At 45.5% G+C, this 11,848-nt stretch overlaps 1 protein-coding gene across 6 annotated transcripts in view; it reads left to right on the forward strand.

Annotated features, from left to right (window-relative positions):
• Positions 1–11,848, forward strand: part of SUSD6 (sushi domain containing 6) — a 114,389-nt gene that overhangs the window by 15,400 nt on the left and 87,141 nt on the right. For 4 of the 6 annotated variants that reach the window (XM_027642557.1, XM_027642552.1, XM_027642559.1 and 1 more), the window contains exon 2: positions 768–913. The gene's annotated coding sequence lies outside the window, so the exon portion shown is untranslated. Of the gene's footprint in view, positions 1–65; positions 236–395; positions 914–11,848 lie in introns of those variants that run through there. The other 2 variants (XM_027642556.1, XM_027642553.1) reach the window with 2 other exon arrangements.

Raw genomic sequence — 11,848 nt, forward strand, 5'->3', positions numbered from 1 at the left:
GGCTCGGGCGGCGGGCGAGCGCCCGGCCCGCCTCGCATGTGTCATTCCCTGCAGGCGTCCCCCCTCCCCGTGTGCGCATCCCTGCATCCTTGCATCCTGCTCTGCACCTGCCCGTCCGAGCGCTTATCTTTCCCTGCAGACCTTCCCCATAGGAGCGGCACTTTCACGGTCGTGCCCTCCGTTTTGCGCTGTGCCCGCACACAAACAAGCCCGTCTCTATTTACCATTAATATAGGTAAGGATAAAAGTGATGTAAGAAGGAGAAGGGGATGCTAACCCAGTTTTACAGAAGGCAAACTGAGCCACAGGGAGATGAAGGTGCCTGCCTTGGACCGCCTAGGGAATTCAGAGCCGGAAAGGAATGGTACAGCTCTCAGATTTCAGCTCAAAGCAGTTTCCATCCATGAAACCCTATTCCCTGTAGTGCTAATGCAAGGTATTGCTTGACGCAGGGATGTGTCAGGCAATACAGTACACCTTTTTGGGTACCTACTCTGAACGTGGTGTTTGCAGTTACTTTGAAATATCCCCTGTTTCTACAGGGTTCCTGGGCTCAACAGCCTCAATGGAGTTGAGAAATGCTCTGCTCTGGAAATATCAGTCAGCAGAAAGAGGATCATTGCTGCTTGTGGAGCTGCAGAGCATCTCTGCCACATAGTGGAGCAACTCTGATTTTGTCAGGCAGAGGACAAGAGTAGTCAACACACTATTAGCCACTGTGTTATGAATTCAAAGTTTTTCAACAATTTCTTGTTTAACTTCTATAGGTGCAGCTTACTATGCTTTACTTTAATAAGGAAGGACATGGCATTCACCAAAGGACTTGCAGGATGGCCCAGGACAAGGATACAGAGGAACAGAAGGATGCCAAAAAGGCCTGAAGAGTTCTTGGGATAAAGCTGAGGAGCTGCAGGTTGGTTGTGATTTCATATTGTATGGGCAAAGACTTTGAACTGTGCTCATCCCCATGCTGATGAGTACACAGAGTAATGATGCATCTACAGCGTGTGGGCAAATTCCACCAATAAACCATATGGACTAGTCTGATCTCATTCATTTATCATCATGATAGTCTGCAGGGGATGGTTATAAAGCTTGGCAATTAGTTATGTGAAACATCCTCAGTCCAAGGAACAGCTCTCTGCTGGGGCTAACCATTCATACTTGCTGTAGCACTGTAGCCGTGGCTGTGCTCCCTCCTCATGGAAAATATTAAGCTGGTAAGCATATATGCCAGGTAAGGTGTGGGCTTCTCCAAATTTTTGGCAGGTGGCTATTTCAACCTTCATTGGGACTGTATTTGGGCTTTGATCTCCTCAGGTTTCCTTGTCAATCTTTGGGAGCCTCATAAGGAGGTGGTCTCCCACAGGCAATTAAAAAGGGATTAATCAGGAGTTTTTTAAAAGCAGCTGGATGTGACTTTAGGAGACATTAACACACACTGTCCAAAGATGGAATCATATCCCTACCTCATGAAGAGTAAAGGAGATTTGGAATGGGGCGCGAGGATAAGACTGGATGAGTTGAAGAGGATCACTGCTGCTGAGTCATTTTCCCAGACACAATTGTAAAACCTAATTCTCTGTTGGCTAGGTATGTCTAGAAATCTATGTGCTCAGGTGGAGCAGTGCTATAACGTTACGTTCCTGCTTTAATAAACATTTTCCTGCTTTGCGTCACTGCTAATGATAGCAAGAAATGCAGGACAGTGGAAAATTGGGACTACAGATTGTGCAGGTGGAAATATTTTTATCACTTCAACAAATTCTTCTGTATATCTTTCATTGCTCATGTATTAATTACTTTCTTCTCATCCAGATTTAAAGCTGCCCATACCTGGATTCCTTCCTGCTCTTCTTGTGAGAGCTATTTCACAACCTATTGCAGCTCATTGGTAAAATCTTGTAAGTCACTTTCTGCTTTGGTTTTCCCACTCTTTGTTTTATCTTCTCTAGTAAGTAATTTGCACTCCCTCCTGCTTGGGCATATGCCTACAAATGTTTGTAAACTGTTTCCATATCCCCTCAGAGACAAGGAACTCATACTGTCGTCACAAATCAATGCCTTGTAGTTGCACAAGGAGCTATCACCTTTCTTATCTCCTCCCAGTGTGTCAGGCTCTCATGGTAGCCACAGCCCTGAACAGAGCAGTGGGCTTCTGCCCAGCACTTACCTCTGTGCTGCCTTGGCATAGTAGCTACGTGCACAGTCCTAGTGCCTGTGTGTTGCCTTTCTCTTCTCTAACTAATCTCTTCGTGTCCCCTTCTCTGATTTTCTAGCTCTCCTAAGGTTAGATCAACACAGTTTGACTTTCCAGAACTCTTCTCCCCTCTGCCAAGAGGAACTTTAGTTAGTGAATTATTATTCCTTGCTAAATAGCTTTAGTTTTCCAGGTTGAATCCTGTCTTCATCCAATTTGCAATTTCTACTCTCTGCCTCAGGCTATGTTTACACCATTGTTGGGAGGATCCTGACCTAGCTGCTCAAGCTCGCAGCCTACTCTCACTCTCTCTGTTTAGATTCTTCCTGGTTTTGGACCAGAATATTCCTGCACCTTCCCGAGCCCTGAGAATAGGGGGAAAGTGCCTTGGGGAGAGGAGAGTAAGGAGCTCTCTGACACAGCTTTTGCTGGTGTCTCCTAGGCATAGTGTCCTTCTCTTCCTAGCTCTTGCTGGGGTTCAGGCACCAAGCATCTGCCCAAACATGTCCCTTCCCTGCCCAGATACAGCTCCTGCACCTCTCCCAGCACACACCAGAGCCTCTCCAGCACAACCTTCTTCTGCCAGCTGGATGGTTTAAGCACTAGTTTAAGATTTTATTGAGGCACTCAATCTAAGGTCTTACTGATTCCCATCGCCATTATACCCTTGGTCCCTTCCCTCTGAACAGCCACTTGTCACATGCCATAATCCTTTGTTTACAGTCCTGCAGCCCATCCACTTGAGTGACTTTGCAGCCTGCTAAGTGATAATGCTGAACATGAAGTTCCATGAGACTTTACACACTGAGCTTGCCTGATAGCCAAGGTCCAAAACCCAGCATGCCACAAGGTCAGTGTAACAACCTGACAAAAGCCAAAGTTCTCCTTTCTCCTCTGTGAGATTTCACTGTTGCCTCCTTTTATACATCTTTGACTTTGATCTTTGTCACTCTGTGCTTCTTCTCTGCACTCCTAGCACTGCCTGGCTTTCCCTTCCTCCATTGGTGGCAGGATGGGCATTTGCTCTCCTGCTGCCACAGACTGCCTGCTGGCGAGATGCAGACAAGGCCTCCCTCCTCCCCTGGGTCATAGGTGCTGTTCTTCATCCCCCTTCCAGGCTGCTCCTGTGCAGTGAAGAAACAGCACCCTGAGCAACTTCAAAGTAACCGCCCAAAGCCGAGGCACTGTCCCCACTGCTCACAGCCCAGAGGCTCTGCTTAATGTGTCTTCTGTGGCTGGGCCTCAGCCACTTCATATGAGTCTCTAGGGAAATAGAGCTTCTGGCTGGGGCAGATGCACAGAGCAGGGAAGCAGAGAAGAGAGGGGATGTGAGGAGGTAGCTGGGGATGGTGACATACGGTAAGGGGCAGTGCAGATGGCTACTGCCAGAAGCCAAATGTTTGGCAGCCACTGGGAACAGACTTGCACTACAAATACTATATCCTTCACTCTAATATAAAGCTGGAGTCTAAGGCCAGTGTGCTGACAGTGAGTTGTTATTTGTGTTCCTCTTGCTGGGTAACACCATAGTGTATGGTGTTTACTGTCTCATCAAAACCAGTTAGTCCTCAGTAATGAAAAGGTTTTGTTGGTCCCTGGTTGAAAGGATTTGCAAAGAGTTGTCTCTCTGTGTATTAAGGACTGGAAGCAGTGTTGCTGCATGGATGCTGTCTTGGGGTCAGACTGAACAGCTCTCTTGTATTTGGGAGAACCTATTCAGTTACCAAGGCTGTTTGAAAAAAAAAATATGGTAGGCTGGCAAAGAACATGAGGGGAAAAACCTTGTCACTGCATATTTCCATGGAAACAAGTATAGATGTGAGAGAAGATTTAATTTGCTTCTAGGGATATTCTGTTGCCAGTGGTTATTTCTGGAGAAATTAGAATACTGGCATATTTTTGCCCAAACCAAATCCCAGATGTGGCTGTTGAGCCTCACGCATTCAGTTCCTCTGGTCAGGCTTGGCTTTTTATAGAGAGCTCATGGGTCGTGAGAGAGTTACAGAGCCCTTGCATATAGTGGTAGATTTGGCCCCATGGGCATAGAGCAAACTTAAGATGAGGTAAATGGATACCTGACATTAGTACGAGGATATCTTTGGTATGAGAGGTCAGAGTACACCACTGGAGTGATCCATGCAGGACTACAAACTACATGTCCATGAACTGCCATCCATATACAAATAGTGCAGTGACCCAGAATAGTCTGTAATAAGCAAGTGCCATTGAATGTAAACTCAACAGGAGTTGTAACCTAATGCTGGTTACATTTTCAAGCTGAAGCTGAAATGCAATTACATTCCATTCATTTACTTGGAAACTGTTGGTTTTGAGCAAATGATCAGTCTTGCATGCTGCTTCAGTTTCCAAGCTGCGCTATTTATTCTAGCACAGCCTCGAAATCACAACATGAAGCTATTGAAGAACAGTGGGGAATATGACATTGCTGGTGATGCTCTTCAGGGGAAGTAAAATGCAAAGTGTAATCAAACAGAACACACTGTCAGATTAAGACTGGAGATTTTAAATTATTTTAGTTTTAACTAATCTGAGGTGTTTATTAGCTGAATAGTAAGATTCTTTCTCCTTTTGTATGATTTCCACCTTCACCACTTCTTGGATTTTATCAGTTATGTATTTTTAGAACTGCAGAAATCTCACATTACTCCTCCTTCCCCTGCCGGAAGCCACATCAGAATGTAATATTCTAGGATATAGTGTTTAATGTTCCAGTCTAAATATGAGCTGCTTTTCCATTCCTAGATCGTACTTGGTTTTGCCTGGTGGTGCTGTGCCAAGGAGCTGGCAGACAGAAGGAAGAGATTTGCTGTTTGCTTCTGTTCTCATCTGGGAGTGACATGCAGCAGGGAGCATGAGAGAGGGGTCAGGAATCAGAGTTGGCCCCTTGTTTTGTTATCCATACACCCATGCTTATGGAGCGTAAAAGAGCTATATGAGGGCTTTGCACTCAGCCTGCATTGGTGTCTATCATGGCCTGAGGAGAAAGGCAGAGAGGTGTTAAACCTGCCTACTTCCTGAATTCAGGAGAACTGAAAGACAAATATCCCACTCTTGGAGGCAGACTGAACATACATGGACAGAGTCACATTACTCACCCACATTAAGTCCAGCGAGGTGGTTGCCCAGGGCTGAGTTGCCTCTGCTGTTTGAACAGTTTGACAACAACCCGAGCTACCAACTCTGCCTTAACTGCAGCCACAGCCCCTTATGAATATTTCTACTTAATTATGGGTGAATGTCTGAAGCTGAAGCTACTTATAATGATACGATTACGTTTATATTCCTCAAATTATACCAGACTTTGGAGGGGATAAACTCTATTATTCTTCTGCAGCATGAGCTGAGATTCTGAATTATTTAGGCGTCAGAGAGCATCTGTCCAGAACCCCAGAGGCCATATCAGTTCCAGTGCAGTTCAGACCCCATCATCTGAATTCCACATCCACAAAACCTCCCCAGGACTGGAAACTGTTCTACCTGAAGAATGAGAAACTGCAACTGGAGACACTGCCAAATAGATTTTTCTTTTCCATTGGGCTGATATCTGGGAATAAAGCCAGCTGGAAGACTGCTGGAAGAAAATCTTGCTAACTCTGATCATATTTGCAATCAGTTTTTATGCCAGATGTTGCCTCAGAAAATATGAAAGTCAGCAGACAGTAGTTTTAATATGCAGCTTTGCAACTTGAAGGGGGCTGAATTTTATATAAAGGAAAGAAAATGAAGTTTTGCTGCTTTCTTGAGGTGTACAGAGTCACTCTATGTAGCCAAACAATACAAAATCATGTGAAAAGAACAGATGGGAATCCAAGAAGTTAACAAATGCCCTGTAACAAAAACCTACTGTGTAATAGAAAGACTTCTACAGATACTTTAATTTTGAAGAATAAATCAAGAGATGCCTGACTTTCTTAATTTAATTTTCAGAATTGACAGAGGAGGAGCTGCGAGTAAATCAAGCTGCTTTTTGGGAAATCCTGGAACATGAAGTTGTTGTTGGAGAGAAAGAAGGGTTGAGTACAATGGGTGTTAGACAGGGACAGTTTCAGTTCTTTGCTCTGTGACTTTGTTACTAAGTAAATTATATGAGTGGATATCTATGGGATCTGTGCCTCCCTCTTCCATCTGTGAAGAGGAATAATAGCACCCCCCAGGCAGTGCATAGCCAATGTGATAATGAAGCAGTATATTAAATATATTAGATAAACTTGGCAGCATGAATATGGTTGGAAAGTAATTTAAATTAATCACAGGATTTTATGGTGAAAGAGATCTTGTCCTTCATCTTCTTTGAAACAGAATTCCACAGACAAGCTAGAGGGGGTCTGCTGTACCTCTTTACTGTAGCACATAGGCCATGATGCAGCTACTTTATCATTGAACATATTAAAGGGGACAGGATGGATAGTTTCCCATAACAATAAGTTTTGCAGAATTGGTATTTCTTATATATGTATATATAGGTCAGATCCTGCAGTTTCTCTGCTTGAACTAACAGTTTCACCGGACTCAGTGATTTGGATTTTATTGTACAGTTTTTTCTTTCCAACTCTCATGGTTTTTAGCACAGCATAGGGATGAGATTCATGAGATGGTGCTAGTACAGGTCCATGGCACTGAAGAACACCATGGTGAAATACCCATGCAGGATGTCTGCTGCACAGCATCAGTGTACCCAGGCAAATTGTTCTGCTAGGATTGGGTGCAATTCTCTTGGACATGGGGTAAATGCTGATTGTAGGGCAGCTCTGAGCTACCCAAATGAAGCAAATGCTAAGAAGGCAAATGTGATCTTCTGGTTTATTGCGCAAAGTATCTCTGGTAGAGGTGAGAGAGAACACCACTGGTTTGCAGGGTACTGAGGAGACCCTGTCTAGAACACTGTATGTTATTCCAGTGTTGGGAAATCCTGCAGGCAAGACTCTGGTGTTAAGAAAGATTAGATCGAGACAGCAGGGCTAGTTAGGATGATCAGCGAACCAGTAAAGTAGTCTTAGGACAGGACACTAACAGTGCTTCTATCTTTGAGCCTGTAAAATGAAATTTGAGGCAGGATGTGCAGACCTTTAAAAATATGCAAAGGACCAGGCAACTTGCTTAGCTGGTGCCTTTCATATATCCTGCATTTTGTTGTGCTAACCCAGGGGCATGTCACAGTCAACCTCAGAAATGCAGATACTGAAGAAACCACTCCTGTGAAAACCAGTGTGGTTTGGTTGTTGACTTCAACATGAGCAAGACCTACAGAAAACTCCCTTTTCCTTGCTCTGAATATTTAGCCCTTAAGTGAAGTGGAATTAATACCATTGTGCTGTGTGGCTTGAATCTAGCACAACTGGAGCAGAAGTCAATTTGCTGTATTTGAAAGAAAATTAATTAAGGCCTCATTTGTTTCCCTGAGAGAGAAAAGCTCTGGGTAGTTTCCAGGAGATGATTTTTTTTAGCTTCTCTGCTACAGGCCTATATGTACAGAACAAATGTTGTACAGCTTCAAGCCCCAAATCCCCATAAACTCCAGGTTGTGAGCTGAGTCTTTTGGCTCCCATGATGGCATGAGAGCCCTGGCAGCTGCTCCACAACTGCATGTTGCATTTCAAGTCACAGAAAGAAAAAATCTACTAGTGCAGTGAATATTTGTAGTACTCTGAGAAGGGAAATGTCATGGCAAGGATGATACTCATAGCCTGGTTTAGGCTTACCTGTCCTTCATCAGCAGGCTATAAACTTGAGTGCTACAGTAAGGTAGGAGGGTGGATGGTGTGCCAGGATTTCTCTTTTGTTGTTGTTTTTCCCATGTTGCTTCAGTAGTCTTTTGGAGATGAGCTGCTTTATTTACATCTACTCTGAATATTAATAAATGAGTAATGCCCTGCTAAACATGAAAAATGTGCATGGGTTCTAGTGTATGAACCTGGAAGTGTAACCAAGGGCTAGCAGAACAGGAGATGTGTCTGGAAGGAAATGGGAGAAAAACAAAGCAAAATAGGAGAGATAAACTCAACAGGACGCTAATGGGCTGTGAGAATTTTGGAAGCACTTAAAAATTGATTTACTCCTGCAAAAACCCCATTTCTAACAAGTTGTCAATGAACAGGTCACAGAGGTGTTATCAGCAAGAAGGCAAAGGAGTGATAGTGTGCATGGCTGTCACATATGCCCAAGTGGGAGATGCTGTTTGCTAGAATCACGCCTGGCATGCTGCCAGCTCCGAGGAACAAAAGGCATCTCTGGTGTGATTCCACCTGCTCTGGTGTGATTCCCACCTCTGGTGTGAAGCTACCAGCTTTCCAGGGCCAGGAGAGGGGTGGGGTCGTGTGGGAGGGGGGCACTGATGGAAGCAGCGAAATGTGAGTAGCTCTCCTGCATTTTAACAGTAAGAACTCACTCTCTGAGAAGAAAAAGTTTGTGAGAGAGTCCTCTGAAGCCAAAAAGTCTTTGATGACTGAGGTGGGAGCTGAAGGGTCTGTGTAGCAACTTGTCCTTGGAGTGAAACTGCCTCAGTCTTTTGGTTTGCTGGCTGGGCAGCAATGTGGAGGCGGGAGCAAATGGCATGAGGCAGGTACAGCACTCCCTCCTTGTCTGCAAGAGCACATAGTGCTGGGGAGGAGGAGATCACACAGGATGGTAACATTACCAGGGCTCATGTCCAAGGATGGGTTGTGTGACAGCCTGAGGTAACGTTATATCTTAGGCTATGTTTTTTTTCCTCTGATAGTGCTTGGATTGTCATGAGACCTTTTCCAGCTGAGCACTACCATCAGGAATCGTATTTTATCTGTGGCTTTTCTCAGGAGTGAAATTGCCTTGAAATTGGGGTCATGTGAGATGTGTCCTGAACAGACATCAATAACCTGTAAAGTTTGTCATGGGATGGAAGGGATGGGCAAGTGTGTGCAGGAGGGTGAAAGGTACCATTTGTTTTCACAGGATGCGAAGTGCTTCCAGCAGTTTGAAGGACGCGATAAGAATTTCATGTCTGGGATTAAAAATATGTTTCTTTTATCTGAATAATCCAGTGGCATGTCTGGATCTGGAAGTCAGCAACTGTCCCTGTGGAGGCTATCGAGGTGTGCAGAACACTGTGTATTTGCAAAACTATGAGAAATGCTTTATATTGCTGTAAAACATGTTCTCTAGCCCAGCCTCCACTGCCAGGTTTACCAAAGGAACAAGGGTAAGATGTCTTGTGGGGTGTCTCATATATGAGCTGCCCTTTCCCCCAGCCTCGTGCCAGTGAGTCTGACCAAATCCCATCAGTGTCTCCACCAGGAAGAAGTGTATTGATGGGCTAAGATTATGTGATAGTAATACTTCTTCTGTGGAGTAAAAGTAACATCCATAACCATCAGATGAGAAATTAATTGTTTAATTAGATGGGGCCGCACAAAATAAGCATGCTTTGACCTTCCAGTGAATTCTGGCAGCTTTCATGCTTTAAAATTTCTACTACCCAAAGTGAAATGTTTCAATTAATTATTTATTTTAATTTCTATTCAAGCAACCTGAAAGTGAACATCAGAAAAATTGTGCCAAAATACCTTGGTTGAGACATTATGCTTTGTGCCTTGGGGAGAGGTGCTCTGATGGTGGCAGCTCCTGATATTCCTTTATTGACATGTGTAATAAAGGCAAAATGTATCACCTCCCTGTCCAGAACCTGGAGCCCGACAAGAATGGAATCAGTAGGTCACAAGCACTGGGCTGGAAGAGAGTTGTAATTGTTTTGCAGGCAGTTGGTGGCATTTACTTCCTCTGGAGCATTGGTGGTTGGCTGGTAACAAGATGTTGGATTAGACAGGCTGGTAGTGTGATGCAGTATGGCAAATCCAATGTAAAAGGCATTAGTTACGGTCTGTGTGATACTTTGGATATAAAAGATAGTCTGTAAATGCTGATTTCTGTGACTCCATGATTTAAAAAAAACCCATCATATTAGTGTATCTGAGGCCTCAAAGAAGAGCATAGTGTTTTTAATTATGGTTTAATATAGTTATAAAAAAAATTTTGTGTGAATGAGAATTAAGGAAACAAAACATAGTACAGAAATTAAACCTCTAAATGTTTAAAAACATTAGCTGGTTGAACCTAAAAATGTGATGAACCAGCCCTCAGGGAGAGGTCATTTTAGTGAGAATTTGTGAGGAGTTGCACCTTTCTGTATTCATTTAATGACATGAGCAGAGGGAGCAGCATGGCAGCCTCCTCACAGCTCTTTTCTTTCAGAGGTACAAAGGTTTCTGAACTTTTCCTGCAGGTCTAGGACAGCTGCACTAACTGGCCAAACCACAGCAAAATGCAAAGGTGGAAGGGACAGAGTGAAAATACTGGCCCGTGTCCGAGATTTCACGAAAAGAGCAGCTGTGTGAATCAGCAGGTTTATGTACAGCTCTAGCTCCTGCTCTCTTCCTTCCTGCCTTCAGGCATGTTTTCCGGATGATGATGTAGTTTTTTTCCTGCTTTTTGGTTTTGAAGTGCTTACAAGGGGAGTATTTATAGGGAATGTTTTGTGGTGTACCATATTCACCTCCTATATCTGATGAAGTGATGGTAAGCCATTGGTAAGCTATAACCTATTATGGGCTTTTACTATGAATGATCACTGTGCTATTGCAGAAAAGTAGGAAAAGTAAACTTCCTTCCACCTCTCCAGTAGAGCTATATATGCTTCCTTCCCCATATAAGAGGGAGAACAGCTCACTATCTGCTGCAAAATATGAATAATGTTACAGATCTATAGAAGATAAGTGTTAATCCAAGGAATAGAAACGAAAGCTAAGAAAGGAATCCCTCTTGTTTCCCTGAGTGCGCTGTTGGATACAGAAATGTCGTCTTGGGAGAGGCTGTAAATAGCAGATGAAGAGAGAGGAGGCAGCAAGAAAGTGTAGAACATCCCCCTACACCTCCGTGTACTAAACCCCTGTGAACGTGCGACCTCCTGCAACAGCTCAGCCTTAGACCTTCCAGCCAACAACCTGGCTCTGCTGGTGCTGCACAGCAGGACCGAGCCAGCTGTGGCTTGTGCTCCCACAGGCCTGCCACTGGCGAGGTCCAGCCGGGAGGGGAAACGAGGGTCTGCCAGTAGGTGAGCTGGGGGGATAGGGCCAGGGACGGGCTGGGAGGTGGGCGCCTGCTGCAGGAGCATTGGCGTGGCTTCTGTGCCGCTGTGGTGTGTCCGCGGCAGCGCGCCGATGGCCGAGCCTCTCCGCCGCCCGAGCTTCGGTGCGCTCCACGGCACGGCAGAGGCACCGGGCACGGCACCGGGCGCCGCACCCGCGTCCGGGGATGAAGGGCTGACAGCAAAGAGGGAACGGCCCGGGCTGTGCAGCGCCCTCCTCCCCTGCTGCTGCGGAGCCGCTCCTGCTCCGGCACAGAGCGGCAGATGTCCGGACAGGGTACTCCAGCTCGGCTCACCGCCGCTGTTCCCCAGTGCCGGGCCGGCAGCGAGCGCCACGTGTTCGTGCGGCCGCACTACCCCACGGGGAGGGGAGGGGGCTCGCAGCGTTCCCGCCAGCCTCCGACAGCGACCGTCGCTGGTTGGGGCAAGGCTTCCTCTGCTCCGCTGCGGCTCATCAGTCAGCAGCAGCAGCAGCAGCGGCACCAGACCCCTCGGCCCCGGGCCCGCCCGGC

Source organism: Corapipo altera, unplaced genomic scaffold, assembly GCF_003945725.1.
Source record: "Corapipo altera isolate COAL_440 unplaced genomic scaffold, ASM394572v1 23b, whole genome shotgun sequence".
NCBI lineage: Eukaryota > Metazoa > Chordata > Aves > Passeriformes > Pipridae > Corapipo > Corapipo altera.